This window comes from Schistocerca serialis, chromosome 2 (assembly GCF_023864345.2).
Source record: "Schistocerca serialis cubense isolate TAMUIC-IGC-003099 chromosome 2, iqSchSeri2.2, whole genome shotgun sequence".
NCBI classification, from domain to species: Eukaryota; Metazoa; Arthropoda; class Insecta; order Orthoptera; family Acrididae; genus Schistocerca; species Schistocerca serialis.
The window spans coordinates 1,045,665,387-1,045,689,870 of record NC_064639.1 but is presented as its reverse complement, the minus strand read 5'-3'; the positions used below and the strand labels follow the sequence as shown (position 1 = coordinate 1,045,689,870).

Genomic DNA, 24,484 nt, shown 5'->3' with positions numbered 1-24,484 from the left:
GAGAGGGTAAGCAGTCATTCGAATCCCGGGAGCAGAAAGACTTACCTTAGGGGGAAAAAAGGACGGGTATACACTCGCACACACACACACATATCCATCCACAAATATATGTTAACCTCTATTTTATATATATATATATATATATATATATATATATATATATATATATATATATATATATATATAAAGACCAATATTAAATATGTCTGCTTGTGCTGTATGTGTGGATGGATATGTGTGTGTGTGTGTGTGCGAGTGTATACCTGTCCTTTTTTCCCCCTAAGGTAAGTCTTTCTGCTCCCGGGATTGGAATATTGGAATGACTCCTTACCCTCTCCCTTAAAACCCACATCCTTTCGTCTTTCCCTCTCCTTCCCTCTTTCCTGATGAGGCAACAGTTTGTTGCGAAAGCTTGAATTTTGTGTGTATGTTTGTGTTTGTTTGTGTGTCTATCGACCTGCCAGCGTTTTCGTTCGGTAAGTCACCTCATCTTTGTTTTTATATATATATATATATATAATAGAGGGAAACATTCCACGTAGGAAAAATATATCTAAAAACAAAGATGATGTGACTTACCAAATGAAAGTGCTAGCAGGTCGACAGACACACAAACAAACACAAACATACACACAAAATTCAAGCTTACGCAACAAACTGTTGCCTCATCAGGAAAGAGGGAAGGAGAGTGAAAGACGAAAGGAAATGGGTTTTAAGGGAGAGGGTAAGGAGTCATTTCAATCCCGGGAGCGGAAAGACTTACCCTAGGGGGAAAAAAGGACGGGTATACACTCGCACACACACACATATCCATCCACACATATACAGACACAAGCAGACATATTTGAAGACAAAGAGTTTGGGCAGAGATGTCAGTCGAGGCAGAAGTGCAGAGGCAAAGATGATGTTGAATGACAGGTGAGGTATGAGTGGCGGCAACTTGAAATTAGCGGAGATTGAGGCCTGGTGGATAACGGGAAGAGAGGATATATTGAAGAGCAAGTTCCCATCTCTGGAGTTCGGATAGGTTGGTGTTAGTGGGAAGTATCCAGATAACCCAGACGGTGTAACACTGTGCCAAGATGTGCTGGCCGTGCACCAAGGCATGTTTAGCCACAGGGTGATCCTCATTACCAACAAACACTGTCTGCCTGTGTCCATTCATGCGAATGGACAGTTTGTTACTGGTCATTCCCACATAGAATGCGTCACAGTGTAGGCAGGTCAGTTGGTAGATCACGAGGGTGCTCTCACACGTGGCTCTGCCTTTGATCGTGTACACCTTCCGGGTTACAGGACTGGAGTAGGTGGTGGTGGGAGGGTGCATGGGACAGGTTTTACACCGGGGGCGGTTACAAGGATAGGAGCCTGAGGGTAGGGAAGGTGGTTTGGGGATTTCATAGGGATGAACTAACAGGTTACGAAGGTTAGGTGGACGGCGGAAAGACACTCTTGGTGGAGTGGGGAGGATTTCATGAAGGATGGATCTCATTTCAGGGCAGGATTTGAGGAAGTCGTATCCCTGCTGGAGAGCCACATTCAGAGTCTGGTCCAGTCCCGGAAAGTATCCTGTCACAAGTGGGGCACTTTTGTGGTTCTTCTGGGGGGGATTCTGGGTTCGAGGGGATGAGGAAGTCGCTCTGGTTATTTGCTTCTGTACCAGGTCGGGAGGGTAGTTGCGAGATGCGAAAGCTGTTGTCAGGTTGTTGGTGTAATGGTTCAGGGATTCCGGACTGGAGCAGATTCGTTTGCATGAAGACCTAGGCTGTAGGGAAGGGTCCGTTTGATGTGGAATGGGTGGCAGCTGTCATAATGGAGGTACTGGGTTTGATGTGGACGGACGTGTGAAGCTGGCCATTGGACAGGTGGAGGTCAACGTCAAGGAAAGTGGCATGGGATTTGTAGTAGGACCAGGTGAATCTGATGGAACCAAAGGAGTTGAGGTTGGAGAGGAAATTCTGGAGTTCTTCTTCACTGTGAGTCCAGATCATGAAGATGTCATCAATAAATCTGTACCAAACTTTGGGTTGGCAGGCCTAGGTAACCAAGATGGCTTCCTCTAAGAGACCCATGAATAGGTTGGCGTACGAGGGGGCCATCCTGGTACCCATGGCTGTTCCCTTTAATTGTTGGTATGTCTGGCCTTCAAAAGTGAAGAAGTTGTGGGTCAGGATGAAGCTGGCTAAGGTGATGAGGAAAGTGGTTTTAGGTAGGGTGGCAGGTGATCGGCGTGAAAGGAAGTGCTCCATCGCAGCGAGGCCCTGGACGTGTGGAATATTTGTGTATAAGGAAGTGGCATCAATGGTTACAAGGATGGTTTCCGGGGGTAACAGATTGGGTAAGGATTCCAGGCGTTCGAGAAAGTGGTTGGTGTCTTTGATGAAGGATGGGAGACTGCATGTAATGGGTTAAAGGTGTTGATCTACGTAGGCAGAGATACGTTCTGTGGGGGCTTGGTAACCAGCTACAATGGGGCGGCCGGGATGATTGGGTTTGTGGATTTTAGGAAGAAGGTAGAAGGTAGGGGTGCGGGGTGTCGGTGGGGTCAGGAGGTTGATGGAGTCAGGTGAAAGGTTTTGCAGGGGGCCTAAGGTTCTGAGGATTCCTTGAAGCTCCACCTGGACATCGGGAATGGGGTTACCTTCGCAAACTTTGTATGTGGTGTTGTCTGAAAGCTGACGCAGTCCCTCAGCCACATACTCCCGACGATCAAGTACCACAGTCGTGGAACCCTTGTCTGCCGGAAGAATGATGATGGATCAGTCAGCCTGCAGATCACGGATAGCCTGGGCTTCAGCAGTGGTGATGTTGGGAGTAGGATTAAGGTTTTTTAAGAAGGACTGAGATGCAAGGCTGGAAGTCAGAAATTCCTGGTAGGTTTGGAGAGGGTGATTTTGAGGAAGAGGAGGTGGGTCCCGCTGTGACGGTGGACGGAACTGTTCCAGGCAGGGTTCAATTTGGATGGTGTCATGGGGAGTTGGATCATTAGGAGTAGGATTAGGATCATTTTTCTTCGTGGCAAAGTGATATTTCCAGCAGAGAGTACGGGTGTAGGACAGTAAATCTTTGACAAGGGCTGTTTGGTTGAATCTGGGAGTGGGGCTGAAGGTGAGGCCTTTGGATAGGACAGAGGTTTCGGATTGGGAGAGAGGTTTGGAGGAAAGGTTAACTACTGAATTAGGGTGTTGTGGTTCCAGGTTGTGTTGATTGGAATTTTGAGGTTTTGGAGGGAGTGGAGCTGAAAGTGGGAGATTGAGTAGATGGGAGAGACTGGGTTGGTGTGCAATGAGAGGAGGTTGAGGTTTGTTGGAAAGGTTGTGAAGGGTGAGCGAGTTGCCTTTCCGGAGGTGGGAAACCAGGAGATTGGTTAGTTTTTTGAGGTGGAGGGTGGCATGCTGTTCTAATTTACGGTTGGCCTGTAGGAGGATGCTCTGAACAGCCGGTGTGGACGTGGGAGAGGAAAGATTAAGGACTTTTATTAAGGATAGGAGTTGACGGGTGTGTTCATTGGCTGAGTTGATGTGTAGGTGAAGAATTAGGTGGGTGAGGGCAATGGATTGTTCAGTTTGGAACTGGTATAGGGACTGATGGAAAGAAGGGTTGCAGCCAGATATGGGAACTTTAAGTGTGAGGCCTTTGGGGGTAATGCCAAATGTCAGACAGGCCTGAGAAAATAGAATATGGGAGCATAATCTGGCTAGGGCGAAGGCATGTTTGCGGAGGGAATGTAAATAAAACTTAATGGGGTCGTTGTGGGGGTGTTGTGAGGGTGACATGGTATTAGAAGGTGGAAAGTGTAACATGAGGCTGAAATGAAAATGAAAATAAAAATATATGGGGAGAGATAAAGGTGAACTAGAAAGCAACTGGAGATCTGGTATGAAAAAAGGCGAAAAAGTGTTGTTTAAGTTGATCCTGTGGTGATATTGGGTTGGTCGATAGCGATGTACATAAAGGTTAAATGGTTGTGTTGCCGCTAAAACACGTTAAAGGACGGAGAAATTCGGGAAAATTTCGAAAAACGTGTAAATGTATTAAAAGGAGTGGTGTTGTGGTGAAAGATTACGAAAATGGGGCTAACACTTGTCTGACAAAGAAATAATGAAGTTAAAACCTGTGGGAAGCGGCTAAAAATGATCAGTGATGTGCGAAAAACGGAAGTGGAAATAAAGTGAAAGTCATTATAACTAGCCGAAATGGTTGTTTAATACGTGAAAGCAGCTGTTATTGAACTAGAAGCGGTGGATTTTATGGCGGCGGTAGTGTTGAAAACGGAAAATGAAATTTTTTTGGTTATGGTTTGGAATTGGGTTACGTATTATTGAGTATATACACTCCTGGATATTGAAATAAGAACACCGTGAATTCATTGTCCCAGGAAGGGGAAACTTTATTGACACATTCCTGGGGTAAGATACATCACATGATCACACTGACAGAACCACAGGCATATAGACACAGGCAACAGAGCATGCACAATGTCGCCACTAGTACAGTGTATATCCACCTTTCGCAGCAATGCAGGCTGCTTTTCTCCGATGGAGACGATCGTAGAGATGCTGGATGTAGTCCTGTGGAACGGCTTGCCATGCCATTTTCACCTGGCGCCTCAGTTGGACCAGCGTTCGTGCTGGACGTGCAGACCGCATGAGACGACGCTTCATCCAGTCCCAAACATGCTCAATGGGGGACAGATCCGGAGATCTTGCTGGCCAGGGTAGTTGACTTACACCTTCTAGAGCACGTTGGGTGGCACGGGATACATGCGGACGTGCATTGTCCTGTTGGAACAGCAAGTTCCCTTGCCGGTCTAGGAATGGTAGAACGATGGGTTCGATGACGGTTTGGATGTACCGTGCACTATTCAGTGTCCCCTCGACGATCACCAGTGGTGTACGGCCAGTGTAGGAGATCGCTCCCCACGCCATGATGCCAGGTGTTGGCCCTGTGTGCCTCGGTTGTATGCAGTCCTGATTGTGGCGCTCACCTGCACGGCGCCAAACACGCATACGACCATCATTGGCACCAAGGCAGAAGCGACTCTCATCGCTGAAGATGACACGTCTCCATTCGTCCCTCCATTCACACCTCTCGCGACACCACTGGAGGCGGGCTGCACGATGTTGGGGCGTGAGCGGAAGACGGCCTAACGGTGTGCGGGACCGTAGCCCAGCTTCATGGAGACGGTTGCGAATGGTCCTCGCCGATACCCCAGGAGCAACAGTGTCCCTAATTTGCTGGGAAGTCGCGGTGCGGTCCCCTACGGCACTGCGTAGGATCCTACGGTCTTGGCGTGCATCCGTGCGTCGCTGCGGTCTGGTCCCAGGTCGACGGGCACGTGCACCTTCCGCCGACCACTGGCGACAACATCGATGTACTGTGGAGACCTCACGCCCCACGTGTTGAGCAATTCGGCGGTACGTCCACCCGGCCTCCCGCATGCCCACTATACACCCTCGCTCAAAGTCCGTCAACTGCACATACGGTTCACGTCCACGCTGTCGCGGCATGCTACCAGTGTTAAAGACTGCGATGGAGCTCCGTATGCCACGGCAAACTGGCTGACACTGACGGCGGCGGTGCACAAATGCTGCGCAGCTAGCGCCATTCGACGGCCAACACCGCGATTCCTGGTGTGTCCGCTGTGCCGTGCGTGTGATCATTGCTTGTACAGCCCTCTTGCAGTGTCCGGAGCAAGTATGGTGGGTCTGACACACCGGTGTCAATGTGTTCTTATTTCCATTTCCAGGAGTGTATATAGGCGGGATAAAATTGTATAGTAGATTACGGTAAAAAGGGAAAGGTGAATAAAAAGTGAGACTACTGGTAAAAACAGAAAGAGAAAATAAGACGACAGGAAAGATTTCGAAATGCAACAGCGACAATGACAAACGTAATTGTTGGGGTCAAATTAATGATATGATTATAATAGAGGGAAACATTCCAAGTAGGAAAAATATATCTAAAAACAAAGATGATGTGACTTACCAAATGAAAGTGCTGGCAGGTCGACAGACACACAAACAAACACAAACATACACACAAAATTCAAGCTTTCGCAACAAACTGTTGCCTCATCAGGAAAGAGGGAAGGAGAGGGAAAGACGAAAGGAAATAGGTTTTAAGGGAGAGGGTAAGGAGTCATTCCAATTCCGGGAGCGGAAAGACTTACCCTAGGGGGAAAAAAGGACGGGTATACACTCGCACACACACACATATCCATCCACACATATACAGACACAAGCAGACATATTTGAAGACAAAGAGTTTGGGCAGAGATGTCAGTCGAGGCAGAAGTGCAGAGGCAAAGATGATGTTGAATGACAGGTGAGGTATGAGTGGCGGCAACTTGAAATTAGCGGAGATTGAGGCCTGGTGGATAACGGGAAGAGAGGATACATTGAATAGCAAGTTCCCATCTCCGGAGTTCGGATAGGTTGGTGTTAGTGGGAAGTATCCAGATAACCCGGAAACCAGGGGATGAGAGGGAAAGACGAAAGGATGTGGGTTTTAAGGGAGAGGGTAAGGAGTCATTCCAATCCCGGGAGTGGAAAGACTTACCTTAGGGGGAAAAAAGGACGGGTATACACTCGCACACACACACATATCCATCCACACATATACAGACACAAGCAGACATATTTAAAGACAAAAGTGTAAAATCTGAATATTTGTAATAGGTACGATGTAACACCCAATATTGTGCCTTATTAGGTACAATGGTTCATTTGTATCATGTATATGTAATCACATGTGTATATATGACTGTACTAAACTTGTAAAAAAATGCTATGACGTTTGCAAAAGACACCAGTTGGTGTCTCCATGCAAAAAAAAAAAATAAATAAATAAATAAATAAATAAATAAATAAATAAATTCTTCTAAGATAAGTCATAATGCTTGAAACGTAGGTTTGCCTTTCCTTAATCTTTCTTCTAAGATAAGTCGTAAGGTCAGTATTGCCTCACGTGTTCCAACATTTCTATGGAATCCAAACTGATCTTCCTCAAGGTCGGCTTCTACCAGTTTTTCCATTCATCTGTAAAGAATTCGCGTTAGTATTTTGCAGCTGTGACTTATTAAACTGATAGTTCAGTCATTTTCACATCTGTCAACACCTGCTCTCTTTGGGATTGGAATTATTATATTCTTCTTGAAGTCTGAGGGTATATCGCCTGTCTCGTACATCTTGCTCACCAGATGGTAGAGTTTTGTGAGGAATGGCTCTCTCAGGGCCGTCAGTAGTTCTAATGGATTGTTGTGGTTCTCTTTTCTCCAAGTGTCTCTTTAATTTTCCTGTAGGCAGTATCTATCTTACCCCTATTGAGATAAACCTCTACATCCTTACATTTGTCCTCTAGCCATCCCTGCTTAGCCATTTTGCACTTCCTGTCGATTTCATTTTTGAGATGTTTGTATTCCTTTTTGCGTGCTTCTTTTACTCCATTTTTATATTTTCTCCTTTCCTCAATTAAATTCAATATTTCTTCTGTTACCCAAGGATTTCTACTAACCCTCATCTTTTTACCTACTTGATTGTCTGCTGCCTTCACTACTTCATCCCTCAGATCTACCCATTCTTCTTCTACTGTATTTCTTTCCCCCATTCCTGTCAATTGTTCCCATATGCTCTCCATGATACTCTGTACAACCTCTGGTTTAGTCAGTTTATCCAGGTCCCATCTCCTTAAATTCCCACCTTTTTGCAATTTATTCAGTTTTAATCTACAGTTCATAACCAATAGATTGTGGTCAGAGTCTACATCTGCCCCTGGAAATGTCTTACAATTTAAAACCTGGTTCCTAAATCTCTGTCTGACCATTATATAATCTATCTGATACCTTTTAGTACCTCCAGGATTCTTCCATGTATGCAACCTTATTTTATGATCCTTGAACCAAGTTTTAGCTATGATTAAGTTGTGCTCTGTGCAAAATTCTACCAGACGGCTTTCTCTTTCATTTCTTACCCACAATCCATATTCACCTACTATGTTTCCTTCTCTCTCTTTTCCTACTCTCGAACTCAAGTCACCCATGACTATTAAATTTTCATCTCCTTTCACTACCTGAATAATTTCTTTTATTTCATCATACATTTCTTCAATTTCTTCGTCATCTGCAGAACTAGTTCCCATATAAACTTGTACTACTGTAGTAGGCGTGGGCTTCGTGTCTATCTTGGCCACAATAATACGTTCACTATGTTGTTTGTAGTAGCTTACCAGCACTCCTATTTTTTTTATTAATTACTAAACCTACTCCTGCATTAACCCTATTTGATTTTGTATTTATATCTCTGTATTCACCTGACCAGAATTCTTGTTCCTCCTGCCACCGAACTTCACTAATTCCCACTATTTCTAACTTTAACCTATCCATTTCCCTTTTTAAATTTTCTAACCTACCTGCCTGATTAAGGGATCTGACATTCCATGCTCTGATCGGTAGAACGCCAGTTTTCTTTCTCCTGATAATGGTGTCCTCTTGAGTAGTCCCCGCCCGGAGATCCGAATGGGGGCTATTTTTCCTCCGGAATATTTTACTCAAGAGGACGCCATAATCATTTAACCATACAGTAAAGCTGCATGCCCTCGGGAAAAATTATGGCTGCAGTTTCCCCTTGCTATCAGCCGTTCTAAGTACCAGCACAGCAAGGCTGTTTTGGTTAGTGTTACAAGGCCAGATCAGTCAATCATCCAGAGTGTTGCCCCTGCAACTACTGAAAAAGCTGCTGCCCCTCTTCAGGAACCACACATTTGTTTGGCCTCTCAACAGATACCCCTTCGTTGTGGTTTCACCTACAGTATGGCTATCTGTATCATTGAGGCACGCAAGCCCCCCCACCAACGCAAGATCCATGGTTCATGTGTTCATCAGGAACAATAGAGGGCCTATAACACTTCCTTGATGAACGCCGGACATTACTTCTGTTTTATTCAATGAGTTTCCGTCTATTACTACGAACTGTGAACTTTCTGACAGGAAATCACGAATCCAGTTGCGCAACTGAGGTGATACTCGATAGGCACGTAGTTTTATTAGAGGACGCTTGTGAGGAATGGTGTTGAAAGCCTTCTGGAAATCCAAAAATATGGAATCAATTCGACATCCGATGTCAATAGCACTTATTAGTTCATGAGTATAAAGAGGTAATTGTGTTTCACAAGAACGATATTTTCTGAATCCTTGCTGACTATATGTCAATAAATAATTTTCTTCGAGGTGCTTCATAATGATCGAATACAAAATATGTTCTAAAATCCTACTGCAAATCGATGTTAGTGATATAGGCCTGTAATTCAGCGGATTACTCCTACTTCCCTTTTTGGGTATTGGTGTGACTTGAGCAATTTTCCAGTCTTTAGGTACATATTTTTCTGTGAGTGAGTGGTTGTATATAATTGCTAAATATGGAGCTATTTTATCAGCATACTCTGAGAGGAACCAGACTGGTATACAATCTGGACCAGAGGCCTTGCCTTCATTAAGTGATTTAAGCTGCTTTGTTACACCAAGGATATCTACTTCTATGTTTCTCATCTTGGCAGTTGTTCTTGATTGGAATTCAGGAATATTTACTTCATCTTCTTCGGTGAAGGAGTTTCAGAAAACCATGTTTAATAACTCTGCTTTAGTGGCACTGTCATCAGTGACTTCACTGTTGTTATCGTGCAGTGAACGTTGCCAATGGTGTGCTTTATGTATGATCAGAATCTCTTTGGGTTTTCTGTCAGATTTCGAGACAGAATTTCATTGTGGAAATTATTAAAAGCATCTCACATTGAAGTACACGACATATTTCGAACTTCTGTAAAACTTTGCCAATCTTGGAGATTTTGCATTCTTTTAAATTTGGCAAGCTTTTTTCATTGCTTCTGCAACAACGATCTGACCAATTTTGTGTACCATGGGGTATCAGTACCGTCATTTATTAATTTATGCGGTAAATATCTCTCAATTGCTGTTGATACTATCTCTCTGAAAACATTCCACAACTTTTCTACACTTACATGATCAGATCGGAAGGAGTGAAGACTGTCTCTTAAAAAGGTGTTAAGAGCATTTTTATCAGCTATTTTAATTAGATATACTTTGCATTTCTTTTTGATGGTTGTAGGTGTTATGGTATTCAGCCTAGCAGCAACTGCCTTCTGGTCGCTAATCCCCATATTCATCACAACACTCACTATTTGTCCAGGATTATTTGTTCCTGAAAGGTCAAGTATGCTTTCACAACCATTTATGCTTCGAGTGGGCTCATGAACTAATTGTTCATAATAATTTTCTGAGAAAGCATTCAGTACAATTTCGGATGATGTTTTATGCCTGCCACTGACTTTAAATGTATAATTTTTCCAGCATATCAAGTGTAGATTGAAGTCACCACCAACTATAATTGTATGAGCGGGGTACTTATCTGAAATGAGACTCAAGTTTTCCTTGAACTGTTCAGCTACTACGTCTTCAGAGTCTGGGAGTTGTTAAAATGATCCATTTAATAGTTTAGTCCGATTGTCAGGAATAACCTATACTCATACTATTTCATATGAACTTTCTACTTCATTTTCGCTACAAGGGAAACTACCTCTGACAGCAATAAATACTCCACCACCAACTACATTTCATCCATCCTTTCTGAACACTGTTAGATCACTTGAAAAAATTTTTACCTGAACTTATTTCCGGCTTTAGCCAGCTCTCTGTACCTACAACTATTTGAGCTTCAGTGCTTTCTATTAGGGCTTGGAGCTCTGGTTCTTTCCCAACACAGCTACGACAATTTACAACTACAATACCAATCGTTTCTACAACTACCTTACTGTGTTTTACCTGCCCACTTTCTGACAGATGCCCATTCTGTGGTTTGCTGAGACCCTCTAACCTATAAAAACAGCCCAGTCCCTTCCACACAGCCCCCACTACCCGTGTAGCCGCCCCTTGTGTGTAGTGGACTCCTGACCTATTAAGCGGAACCCAGAAACCCACCACCCAATGGCGCAAGTCAAGGAATCTGCAGCCTACATGGTCACAGAACCACCTGAGCCTCTGATTCAGACCCTTCACTAGGCTCTGCACCAAAGGACCACAGTCCGATCTATCGATGATGCTGCAGATGGTGAGCTCCGCCTTAATCTCGGAAGCAAGACTGGCAGTCTTTACTATTTCTGCTAGCTGCCCGAAACCAGACAGAATCTGCTCCAATCCAAAGCAACACATGTCATTGGTACCGACATGAGCCACCACCTGCAGTTGGCTGCACCCTGTACTCTTCATGGCATCCGGGAGCACCCTTTCCACATCTGGAATGACTCCCCCCGGAATGCACACAGAGTGCACACTGGCATCCTTCCCCTACTTGGCAGCCAGGTTCCTAAGGGGCCCCATTATGCGCCTAATATTGGAGCTCCCAACTACCAACAAACCCACCCCCTGTGAATGCCGAGACCTTGTGGGCTGAGAAGCTTCCTCTGGAATGGGTGGACAACTGCATCCGGCTCAGAGACATTGTCAGCAACAGATAACACCTGAAACTTGTTTGTCAAATTTGGTAGAAAATCCTAAGAAATTCTGGTTGTATGTAAAGTACACAAGCGGCAAGACGCAGTCAATACCTTCGCTGCGCAGTGCCGATGGTACTGTTACCGACGACTGTGCCGCTAAAGCGGAGTTATTGAACGCAGTTTTCCGAAATTCCTTCACCAGGGAAGATGAATGGAATATTCCAAAATTTGAAACACGAACAGCTGCTAGCATGAGTTTCTTGGAAGTAGATACCTTGGGGGTTGCGAAGCAACTCAAATCGCTTGATATGGGCAAGTCTTCAGGTCCAGATTGTACACCAATTAGGTTCCTTTCAGATTACGCTGATACAATAGCACTCATTTACAACCGCCCACTCACCGATAGATCTGTACCTACAAACTGGAAAATTGCGCAGGTCGCACCAGTGCTTAAGAAGGGTAGTAGGAGTAATCCATCGAACTACAGACCTATATCATTGACATTGGTTTGCAGTAGGGTTTTGGAGTATATACTGTATTCAAACATTATGAATCACCTCGAAGGGAACGATCTATTGATACGTAATCAGCATGGTTTCAGAAAACATCGTTCTTGTGCAACGCAGCTAGCTCTTTATTCGCACGAAGTAATGACCGCTATCGACAGGGGATCTCAAGTTGATTCCGTATTTCTAGATTTCCGGAAAGCTTTTGACACCGTTCCTCACAAGCAACTTCTAATCAAGCTGTGGACCTATGGAGTATCGTCTCAGTTGTGCGACTGGATTTGTGATTCCCTGTCAGGATGGTCGCAGCTCGTAGTAATAGACGGCAAATCATTGAGTAAAACTGAAGTGATATCAGGTGTTCCCCAGGGAAGCGACCTGGGTCCTCTGCTGTTCCTGATCTATATAAATGACCTGGGTGACAATCTGAGCAGTTCTTTTAGGTTGTTCGCAGATGATGCTGTAATTTACCGTCTAGTAAGGTCATCCTAAGACCAGTATCAGTTGCAAAGCGATTTAGAAAAGATTGCTGTACGGTGTGGCAGGTGGCAGTTGACGCCAAAAATAACGAAAAGTGTGAGGTGATCCACATGAGTTCCAAAAGAAATCCGTTGGAATTCGATTACTCGATAAATAGTACAATTCTCAAGGCTGTCAATTCAACTGTCAAGTACCTGGGTGTTAAAATTACGAACAACTTCAGTTGGAAAGACCACATAGATAATATTGTGGGGAAGGCGAGCCAAAGGTTGTGTTTCATTGGCAGGACACTTAGAAGATGCAACAAGTCCACTAAAGAGACAGCTTACACTACACTCGTTCGTCCTCTGTTAGAAAATTGCTGCGCGGTGTGGAATCCTTACCAGGTGGGATTGACGGAGGACATCGAAAGGGTGCAAAAAAGGGCAGCTCATTTTTCATTATCACGTAGTAGGGGAGAGAGTGTGGCAGATATGATATGCGAATTGGGATGGAAGTCATTACAGCAAAGACGTTTTTCGTCGCGGCGAGATCTATTTACGAAATTTCAGTCACCAACTTTCTCTTCCGAATGCGAAAATATTTTGTTGAGCCCAACCTACATAGGTAGAAATGATCATCAAAATAAAATAAGAGAAATCAGAGCTCGAACAGAAAGGTTTAGGTGTTCGTTTTTCCCGTGCGCTGTTTGGGAATGGAATGGTAGAGAGATAGTATGATTGTGGTTCGACGAACCCTCTGCCAAGCACTTAAATGTGAATTGCAGAGTAGTCATATAGATGTAGATGTAGAAACAAACTGGGGAGGCCCTACGATCAGCCCCACAGAAAGTTTTTCGCTGCTTGCCAGACTTTGAAACGATCTCCCACTCGACAATGGTGAGGGATCAATCTCGGTGCAGGCAGTATCCGGGGAGGTCACAGCAGTGGACCGATCGTAGGACACGTGGGACATGCTCAACGTCTCTTGCATCCCCGCATACGATCCCCCACAGTGACGCCCCTTGGCAGCAGCCTCAAGCTGTGTGACGGAAGCCAACATAGCCTGAAGCTGTGAGCGAAGGGTCGCCAGCACAGCTCGCATCTGTACACAACAATCACAGTTCCTGTCCATTACCACATTCCTCTTGTTTGAAGCTCATAAAAATATGTAAAAAGCGAACGGTGTACTTGCCTTAGTAGTAGCAGGAACTAGTGATGCACACTCACTGACGGTCTAACTGGCAAGTTTGCTGCAATATGAGAAGAATTTGATAAAATGAGTGAATTACTGCCAAGTTATAATTCTCCTGGGATACACACTGTTATTAATGAAATGTTGTGATCATACCTTGTCAGGTGTCCCTCCAAGGTCTTCATGAGGCAAAACATGGGAAGTGCGAGTTTGTCAACAAAATTTTTCTACACCAGCTTTTACTTATTGTGCATGTTACCCTTTGACATACTCTCCCTCACAGTTGATACACCACTCCCAATGCCATTTCACTCCCAGAAGCAGTCTTGGTATACCACTTGCTGTATCACACAAAGTATAGAAAATATTGTTTAACTAAGCATTGTTGTGCATGATAATTTGTTGTGCATATGTTTTTGGATGTACGCTGGATTACTGAGAGGCTGGACCAGTGAGGGCTGGATTAGTGAGAGTCTAGTGTATCTTTGCGTATCTGTTCGTGTTGCTGCTTGCCTTTACGTATTTTTCACTCATTGTTACATGTCTATTTGGTTATACAGCTCCTCTCACAACCATCAACACCTATTTTACCCATTTCTGCATCATTCCCATTTTCTTTACACCATTCATACCACAATGGATCCTTAATCCATCTTTCTGCACCAGTTCATTTCACAACGACCTACAAATTTTCAGATTCTGCCAATCCCTGGCCCTCGCAAACATGGTATTACAAAAACACATCTCCAAGCCATAGACATGGCAGAACCACCTCTTCTCCCTCTACAAGATACTACTCTGCAATCCCTACTCCATACATCAGATCTCTGAAATCGAATCCTGTGCTCTCCAGCAACTGGAGGAGCATTCCAGACACTGCCTCCATAAGTTACCTAACCTGATGACATCCTACTGCCATCTCGGGGCTCCACTATCCGACTATTATCATACCCACAGTATTTTTCCTCATCCACCCTTCATAGCAACTAAACCCTACCTAGCTGACCTTTTCAACTTGTCACATCCCCCCAAACCCCCTACCAACTCTTCAAGAAATCCAGAGCCAAAACATTCCTGTAACACTGGTGCTAACCTTTCCACCAAAACCCTCAGCTGCACAGAAGTTTCAGTCCTATCTAAAGGCCTCACCTTTAGTCCTACACCCAAATTTAACTACGCTGGACTTGTCGAAGACCTGCTCTCCTTCTCTTGACCCCTGTAGTGTCTAACAACCCTACCATAACAACGGTCAAAATTTTAATAATGATTGTGGTGTTGCTCACGCTGCTAAATACTGCATTTTTGGGCAACAACAGTCATATTATGTGGCAGGTGTCATTAGAGCACAGTTAATAGTCATTTCATGTAATAATAAAAAAACTAGTCACTCATCTTTTTGTGTTTTCCACGCTGGTCTCGTTGTATTATCATGGCTCAATCGTCGAAAATCTAGGTGGTGATGATTCCAAGCTCAGATGCAAAGAGGCATAAGTTTTATTCCACTATATTCAAAAGTTTTGTAGATGCACTTCACAAACCATTCTTGGAGATTAAACCTTTCAAAGTTAGCACAATAGTGATGTAAAATAATAATCAGCACTCCGAATTTAAGTTATAGTTCCTTTTAATTGCTTTTATTGCAATATCACGTAACATACAAACATCACTTCACAATACAAAACATACTTGAAAACATCTTCCTCACATTTTATAAGCTAACTACAATATGCGTCTTTCCAACATGACGTGCAAGACTTGACTTTCTCAAGGTCCGACTCTCTAACAACTCAACAACTAACTAACTAAAGATCGCTTATGCACCCAAAAATCATAGTTACAAGTACATCAAAGATCATAGTGACAAAAGAAAGAATACACATAAGAATAATATCACTGCAACATAAACATGTCGATGTATCACAAATGAAATCAAATCTGAATGTTGTCTCAGAAATATGTTAACCACTTCACAGAAACACAGTAGTATATTACTGGTATCGAGAGGTTCAGGTGAGGTGCCATAATGGTTGCGTAATTCAAGTACTATTACAATACCCCCCTCCCACACACACACACACACACATACATAATAATAGTATCTTTGAAACAGTACATAGAGATTATTAATCCTTGTGGTATAACATTAAAGAAATGAAATGTAATAGATTAAAAATTGCTTTAGCCATATCTTTTCAAACTTGCAAAAATTACTAAATTTTACAACAGGCCTCCCTTCACTCTCTTTACAACAGTACACATAAATATCAAAATGTAATCTGTTAACCTGTAACATATTCTATGCAAAGAAAAACTCATAAAATTTTTGAATCCTAGTTACAACTAAGTGCATGAGCACTGAATATGTCTCCTGGCAATATAATAAGAAAAGTATTAAAATTTTTTCAAACAAGAGTCCAATTGTTATTTTCAGTCCATCATTTATATATAACTCACTGTCCATTTCACCATTGTAGTTCCTGTTCTCCTAGTTAAGTTTTTCCTCTAATAACAGGTCCATAGGTATTCCCTTTACATAGTTCCTTTTAGCTGGTGGGTTCTTTATCTGAAATTATTACATAGGCTTTACTGTTCAGTTCAGTATAAATTCCTACACAAATATTCAGTGTTATATTGTGTCACCAAGAATGATCAAACACTAGTAGAATGACGTAAAAGAAACAATATGAAAGATTATAATAGTCTAACAATTATGATTCATATTCAATAAAAGTTCTATATATTACAACACACATTAAATTTCTCATTCTCTAACATTACTTAAAAAAAATCTTGTTTATGACATGTCATAAATAAATTTGGAGATTAATTTCAAAGTTATTCAACCAGATACAGTTTACTACATTAACATGGAAATTTGCGACAAAGAAAAGTATTACCAGACAGCATTTAAAAAAAACAATTGCTTGTTGATCTGTATTGAAGAGCATGAGGACATGGTACAATTATAGACACTGCAACAAGGGAGGAGCGATACCTCAAAATATGTGGATGGAAAAGAAAGATAGAAATAGGTACTACTGGAGAGTTCAGCCTAGCCCCCTCTCATCAGCAGAAGAAGAAAAATAGAATAGAATCAGTGACAGGCACTAGGATAAGAAATAAAAGGGGAGGGCTCAAAAAATATAACTGAGAGCAGAATATCAACAGCCGCCTACCAATATAAAATACAATGCAGACACGGCAGAACGGACAAGTGTGATAATCCCCCTACAGTAGCTTAAGAAACCTATCACTGATATATATTGTCTATCCCATTATTCACTCCCCCCCCTCCCCCCCCCCCCCCCCCAATACAGATCCAATCTAACTGTAGCATAAAAACCTACAATATGACATGTACAAAGGAAGAAAAGTGCTCAGAGCGACACTGAGTCTTACAAAAAACAGAAGAAATATTATTAAAATGACAAAAGGAGAGGTTGGATTTTACAACAAACATCCTCTTAATTTCATCAACATAATATGCAAAATATCAAAGGTATCACACTAATCCTAAACATGTTATATAGAAAGACAAAATTAAGAAAAATGACAATTGTTAGTATCTGTGTGTTGCCTCTATAGGCAGACAGAATGGTTCACCAATAATACACAAAAGAATGATTTAATTCCACAGTGTGGAAAGTCTTCAATTTCATACATCCCAAATGTCAAGTGGGCAAATAAGCAGGCATAGCCTGTTCATAATATTCCAATTTCAGTCTTTTCCAACATATAGGCTCAGAAAATATAATAATAACAGCAACAAAATGTTTTCAGCATAAATGACATCAGCACATGTAGAAAATAGTAGTAAGCACGAAATATGAATGTCAAAATGTCTAATAACTAACATGAGTAAACTACAACTAAAATAGCACATGTCCTACCACACAAAGAAAACAAAAAGCAGAAGCAACCATCAAAATATTTTCTTACATATATATATATAAAAAAAAACAAAGATGATGTGACTTACCAAATGAAAGCGCTGGCAGGTCGAAAGAGACACAAACATACACACAAAATTCAAGCTTTCGCAACAAACTGTTGCCTCATCAGGAAAGAGGGAAGGAGAGGGACAGACGAAAGGATGTGGGTTTTAAGGGAGAGGGTAAGGAGTCATTCCAATCCCGGGAGCGGAAAGACTTGCCTTAGGGGGAAAAAAGGACAGGTATACACTCGCACACACACAGATATCCCCCCCCCCCCCCAATTGGTGTTTACCATTGTTAAAATTTTGCATATTCCCTCTTTCTAATGCCCTATCCAATTTATCCACATATTTTAAAAATTCTTCCACAGAATAATCTGGCCCATGAATTAAATTCCACTGCAATTTTTCAGGTAGTGTTCTTTTCAGCGCATCTATTTGTGTCATTTCATCAAAAGGTTTATCTAAATGTATTAATTTTCTCAATTATCTTTACAAACTGCTTTCATGGTGCTCACTCTCCCTCTGAAAATAGGTCCATTTAAAAATTCAGATTTAATTCTCCCCTGTTCAGATTCTGACCAAAATTTGTTTAAGAAGCTTTACTCAAAATTTGCAAAGGTTTCCCACTGATCGAAATTTTGGTTAGCCCAGGATAGGGCCTCCCCTTCAAGGAATTTTTTGACAAATTTATTTTTGAATTATCAGACTTTCCTGGCACAAAATTGTCCTTGCAATAGTGCAAAAAATCAACTGGGTGCAAATTATCACAAGGAAAACTTTTCACTAACAGGTTCGACCAAGCTTGTCCATGACTGTACAAATTTTCGTTAACAACATATTCTTCAACTTGATTTATTTTAGTTTTGAATGTGTCTAATTTATTGGTAAGATTTGATTCTAAACTGTCAACCTTTTTCTCAACACTACTGACTGCATTAACACTGTTTACTTTCAAGTCATTCAATTTTTCATCTAGTGATTCATTTTCAGTTTGAAGTTCCTGAATTTCCCTGGCTCTGATACTATTTTCAGCAATGAATTCATTTTCAAAAACAATTACTTTTTCCTCCACATTGTCTACCCTTGATTCTATCACCTTTAAGTTACATTCCAGTGTATTTTTGACCTCAGTTAACTCGGTTTTTATTGCATTTAATTGTTTATTCAAATTTTCCCCTAACCTTTTGTCAATTTCAGCCCTCATTTCAGATTTTAAATTATTTATGTTTTCATTCTGCTTACTCAGAAGCATCAGAATTATTTCAATCCTATCGAGTTTCTGATCCTCCCCCACTATTTCTTCTCCTGCATTAATTGTTTCCATTATTAACTGTTAACAGAAAATGAACCACTAGAACTGACAATACCAAATTACAAAATTCGTTAGAATATTTACTTAACTTATAGCTGAAGTCTTTTCTGTCGGAATCCAGTCGTAGTGTTTATTTTAAATCCTTTGTCGTCCAATTGTTTTTTGCGTCCATTTTTCGTCCTGTGGTTGTCTCCTTTTGATTATCAGGTTTTTGTCGATATTTTGTCATAACAGATTCACTGTGCACTTTTCCTGAAACACATCTGCGGTTAATTTTTGAATATTTGGTGCTGCCTAACCTGGCAAGAGCACCCACGTTCTAACAACCCTACCACAACAAAGGTCAAAATTTTAATAACGATTGTGGTGTTGCTCACGCTGCTAAATACTGCATTTTAGGGCAACAACAGTCATAGTATGTGGCAGGTGTCATTAGAGCACAGTTAATAGCCATTTCATGTAATAATGAAAAAACTAGGCACTCATCTTTTTGTGTTTCCCATGCTGGTCTCGTTGTATTATCATGGCTCAATCGTCGAAAATCTAGGTGGTGATGATTCCAAGCTCAGATGCAAAGAGGCCTAGGTTTTATTCCACTATATTCAAAAGTTTTGTAGATGCACTTCACAAACCATTCTTGGAGATTAAACCTATCAAAGTTAGCACAATAGTGATGTAAAATAATAATCAGCACTCCGAATTTAAGTTACACTTCCTTTGAATTGCTTTTATTGCAATATCATGTAACACACAAACATCACTTCACAATACAAAACATACTTGAAAACATCTTCCTCACATTTTATAAGCTAACTACAATATGCGTCTTTCCAACATGACGTCCAAGACTTGACTTTCTCAAGGTCCGACTCTCTAACAACTCAACAACTAACTAGCTAAAGATCGCTTATGCGCTCAAAAATCATAGTTACAAGTACATCAAAGATCATAGTGACAAAAGAAATAATACACATAAGAATAATATCATTGCAACATAAACATATCGATGTATCACAAATGAAATCAAATCTGAATGTTGTCTCAGAAATATGTTAACTACTTCACAGAAACACAGTAGAATATTACTGGTATCGAGAGGTTCAGGTGAGGTGCCGTAATGGTTGCGTAATTCAAGTACCATTACAAGTGGAATCACTTCATTACCACTAATCCCTCCAACAAAACCACCCTAATTCCAGTATTTGAAACCTGCATCTTCCAGTTCATATCACTGTCCAACCATGATCCCCCTCCCTCCTACCTAACCACCTGCTGGTCACATTCCAGGAATTCCTTACCTCCAACTTAGTGTCACCATCCTTCTGGAGGTCCCTTCATCAGAAGAAAGAATAGCCATACATAACTTCAAAACAAATCCTGAGCTTATCATCCTGCCTGCAGACTAAGGTTCCACCACTATTGTTATGAATCATAGTGACTACCTGGCAGAAGGCCTCTGCCAGTTATCTGACTCCTCCAACTATAAACTCTGCTAGAGTGAACCCATCCCACAAGTCCAATATAAACACCAATCACTGTCCCTTCCCAGAACATCTCCCCTGAATCAATTTCCATCCTCATCCCCATGACACATCACACACCTGCCTTCTTCATGCTCCCCAACATCCACAAACCCAACAATCCTAGACACCCCATTGTGGCTGGTTATTGTGCCCCCCACTCAAAGAATTTTGGTCCTCATTGATCGACACCTCCAACCAATTACCTGTAATCTAGTCTTCTACGTCAAACACCAACCGCTTTCTTCATGACTCTCCACCATCCACACCCCTTTACCTCAATGTTCACACCAACTTCCTACACACCAGCATCCATAATGCCCATGCTCTTAGCACTATTGAACACTACCTCTCCCAACATCCTTCAGACTCCAAACCCAATACTTCATTTCTCATAGATCTTACTAACTTTACCATAACCCATAACTACTTCTCATTTGAAGGGAAGGTATATAAATAAATCCATGGCACAGTCATGTGCACCCACAGGGCACCCTCCTAAGTCAACCTTTTTATGGTCCATCTAGAGGATACCTTTCTAGCCTCCAAAAACACCAAACTTCCAGTTTGGTTCAGGTTCGTTGATGATATCTTCCTGATCTGGACTCAGTACCAAGACACCCAATCTTTGTTCCTTCACAATCTCAACACCAACTCCCCCATCCACTTCACCTGGTCCGCCTCAACCCATCATGATGCCTTCCTAGATGTTGACCTCCTCACTGATGGCTCCACTGCACTTCTGTCTGCATGAAACCCACCAACTACCAACAGTACTTGCATTTTGACAGCTGTCATCCCTTTCACACAAAATAATCCCTCCTACAGAACCTGAACATTCGGGAATGGTGTATCTGCAGTGTCAAAAACTCCCTTCTCAGTATGCTGATGATCTCACCAAGGCTTTCACAGACAGGCACTATTCCCCAGACCTAGTTCACAAACAGATATCCCATGCCATTTCTCCTCACACCCTCAAACAGTCCCGCCACCTACAAGAACCAGTCCCAAAGCAGTGTCCCCTTCCTCACCCAGTGCCACCCTGGATTGGAAAAACTGAGCCACATCATTTGTCAGGGCTTTGATTGCCTATCATCATGCCCTTAAATGAGGACATCCTACCCGAGATACTTCCCACCCCTTCTAAAGTGGTGTTCCATAGTCCACCCATCCTATACAACATCCTAGTCCATCCCCATGCCACTCCCGATACAACCCCCTTGCCACAAGGATCATATTCTCGTGGAAGACCCAGGTGCAAAATCTGCCCAATCCACTCATCCAGCATTTCCTATTCCAGGCCCATCAGGGGCCGGGCCACCTGCAAAAGCAGCCATGTCATTTAACAGCTCTGCTGCAATCATTGCACAGTTTTTTATATTGGTATGACTACCAACCAGCTGTGTACCAGGGTGAACAGCAACCACCAAACTGTGGCCAGGAGCAAAGTAGACCACCCTGTGTCACAACATGCAGCTGAACAAAACAGACTTGCTTTCAATGGCTGCTTCATTGCCCGAGCCATTTCGAACCTTCCCTCCACCACCAGTTTTTCTGAACTGTGCAGACGGCAGTTGTTCTTACAACACATTTTCCACTCCCGTAATTATCCTGGTCTCAACCTACAGTAACGTACTGTCCGCACACCCTCCAAACAACATTTTCCACCCTCTCTATTCTCATTCTCATCTCCCATGCTATTTATTTGGAGTCTTCTGCTAATGCATCTGCCTGTCTTTCCTCACTACTTTTCTTTTTTGCTCCTTTTTTCCCCACCTCCCTGTGCCACAACCTCCTGATGCTGCACCTGTTGACCTGTTGCACACTTCACCAAACAGTGTTCATTTCTCTCCCTATCCCTCCCCCTTCCCCGACCTATCCATATTGCTGCTTTCATCCCCCACATGGAGTTGCATTCCAGCCTGAGATGCTAGAGTTGGTGATCACGTGTGGGTGAGGTGTGCTTGCTCATGTGGGTGAGAGGTGTGTGTCTCTCTTTTACTGATGAAGGCTGTGTGCAAAAGCTACGAGTATATGCATCTTTTAATTGTGCCTGTCTGCAACTTGATGTGTCTTCTTTACAGTGAGTAGCAACCTGTCTTTTGCCATATCATTGATATTTGTACCTGGAGTTTCCATTGTTTGAAAAATACTAAACCCATTTTTGTAGAGAGTGCTAAAAGAAATTTACACTTTCTGGACCTTTATTACACATCAGTAGCTCTTTATACAATATTTTGATAATAATGGCCAATAAAATTTAGAAATTTGAATTTTTTTTATATATATATATATATATATATATATATATATATATAATGGAAAGAAACATTCCACGTGGGAAAAATTATATATAAAAACAAAGATGAGGTGACTTACCGAACAAAAGCGCTGGCAGGTCGATAGACACACAAACAAACACAAACATACACACAAAATTCAAGCTTTCGCAACAAACTGTTGCCTCATCAGGAAAGAGGGAAGGAGAGGGGAAGACGAAAGGAAGTGGGTTTTAAGGGAGAGGGTAAGGAGTCATTCCAATCCCGGGAGCGGAAAGACTTACCTTAGGGGGAAAAAAGGACAGGTATACACTCGCACACACGCACATATCCATCCACCCATTAATATTGATATACATATACATATATACATATGTCTGCTTGTGTCTGTATATGTGTGGATGGATATGTGTGTGTGTGCGAGTGTATACCCGTCCTTTTTTCCCCCTAAGGTAAGTCTTTCCACTCCCGGGATTGGAATGACTCCTTACCCTCTCCCTTAAAACCCACTTCCTTTCGTCTTTCCCTCTCCTTCCCTCTTTCCTGATGAGGCAACAGTTTGTTGCGAAAGCTGGAATTTTGTGTGTATGTATGTGTCTGTTTGTGTTTCTATCGACCTGCCAGCGCTTTCGTATGGTAAGTCACATCATCTTTGTTTTTATATGTATATGTGACACGTTTTATATATATATATATATATATATATGACACGTTGATAGACACACAAACAAACACAAATATACACACAAAATTCAAGCTGTCACAACAAACTGTTGCCTCATCAGGAAAGAGGGAAGGAGAGGGAATGACGAAAGGATATGGGTTTTAAGGGAGAGGGTAAGGAGTCATTCCAATCCCGGGAGCGGAAAGACTTACCTTAGGGGGAAAAAAGGACGGGTATACACTCGCACACACACACATATCCATCCACACATATACAGACACAAGCAAACATATACAGACATGAAGGCTGTGTGCAAAAGCTACGCGTATATGCATCTTTTAATTGTGCCTGTCTGCAACTTGATGTGTCTTCTTTACAGTAAGTCTTTTGCCATTGCCTCTGTATATGTCTGCTTGTGTCTGTATATGTGTGGATGGATATGTGTGTGTGTGTGCGAGTGTATACCCGTCCTTTTTTCCCCCTAAGGTAAGTCTTTCCGCTCCCGGGATTGGAATGACTCCTTACCCTCTCCCTTAAAACCCATATCCTTTCGTCTTTCTCTCTCCTTCCCTCTTTCCTGATGAGGCAACAGTTTGTTGCAAAAGCTTGAATTTTGTGTGTATGTTTGTGTTTGTTTGTGTGTCTATCAACGTGCCAGCACTTTTGTTTGGTAAGTCACATCATCTTTGTTCTTTTATATATATATATATATATTTTTTGTGATGGCAACAACGAACCCAGCCTTTGGCCCCCACCCTCCCTGGTTGCTTCGCTGCTGCTCATTGTGAAAAGTACATTGGTACTGTAAGGGTTAATGATTCATTTTCCATCTGTCTCAATTGAACTAAAATGAAAGTAATTAGTAAAATCATTCCTGTCATGACTAAAGAAGATGAAAATTACAATATAGTATCCACCAATATAACCAACATTTCAGCTATATGGAGTTTTAAAGACGAATATAGGTCCAACATTGATAAAAACTCACCTTCATTTGCAGTTTCCTGTAGATGCTGTAAGTTTATCCACTGAATCTTTCGTTTTAATGTTTATATTACTGATGTTTTCCTATTTCTCTTTCCTATTTCACTTTCTGATAACTGCATCT

The 24,484-nt window shown here is 42.1% G+C and overlaps 1 protein-coding gene across 1 annotated transcript in view; it reads left to right on the top strand.

Moving 5' to 3' along the window:
• LOC126458478 (serpin B6-like) overlaps positions 1–24,484 on the top strand; it is a 332,205-nt gene that overhangs the window by 119,509 nt on the left and 188,212 nt on the right. The window lies entirely within an intron of this gene.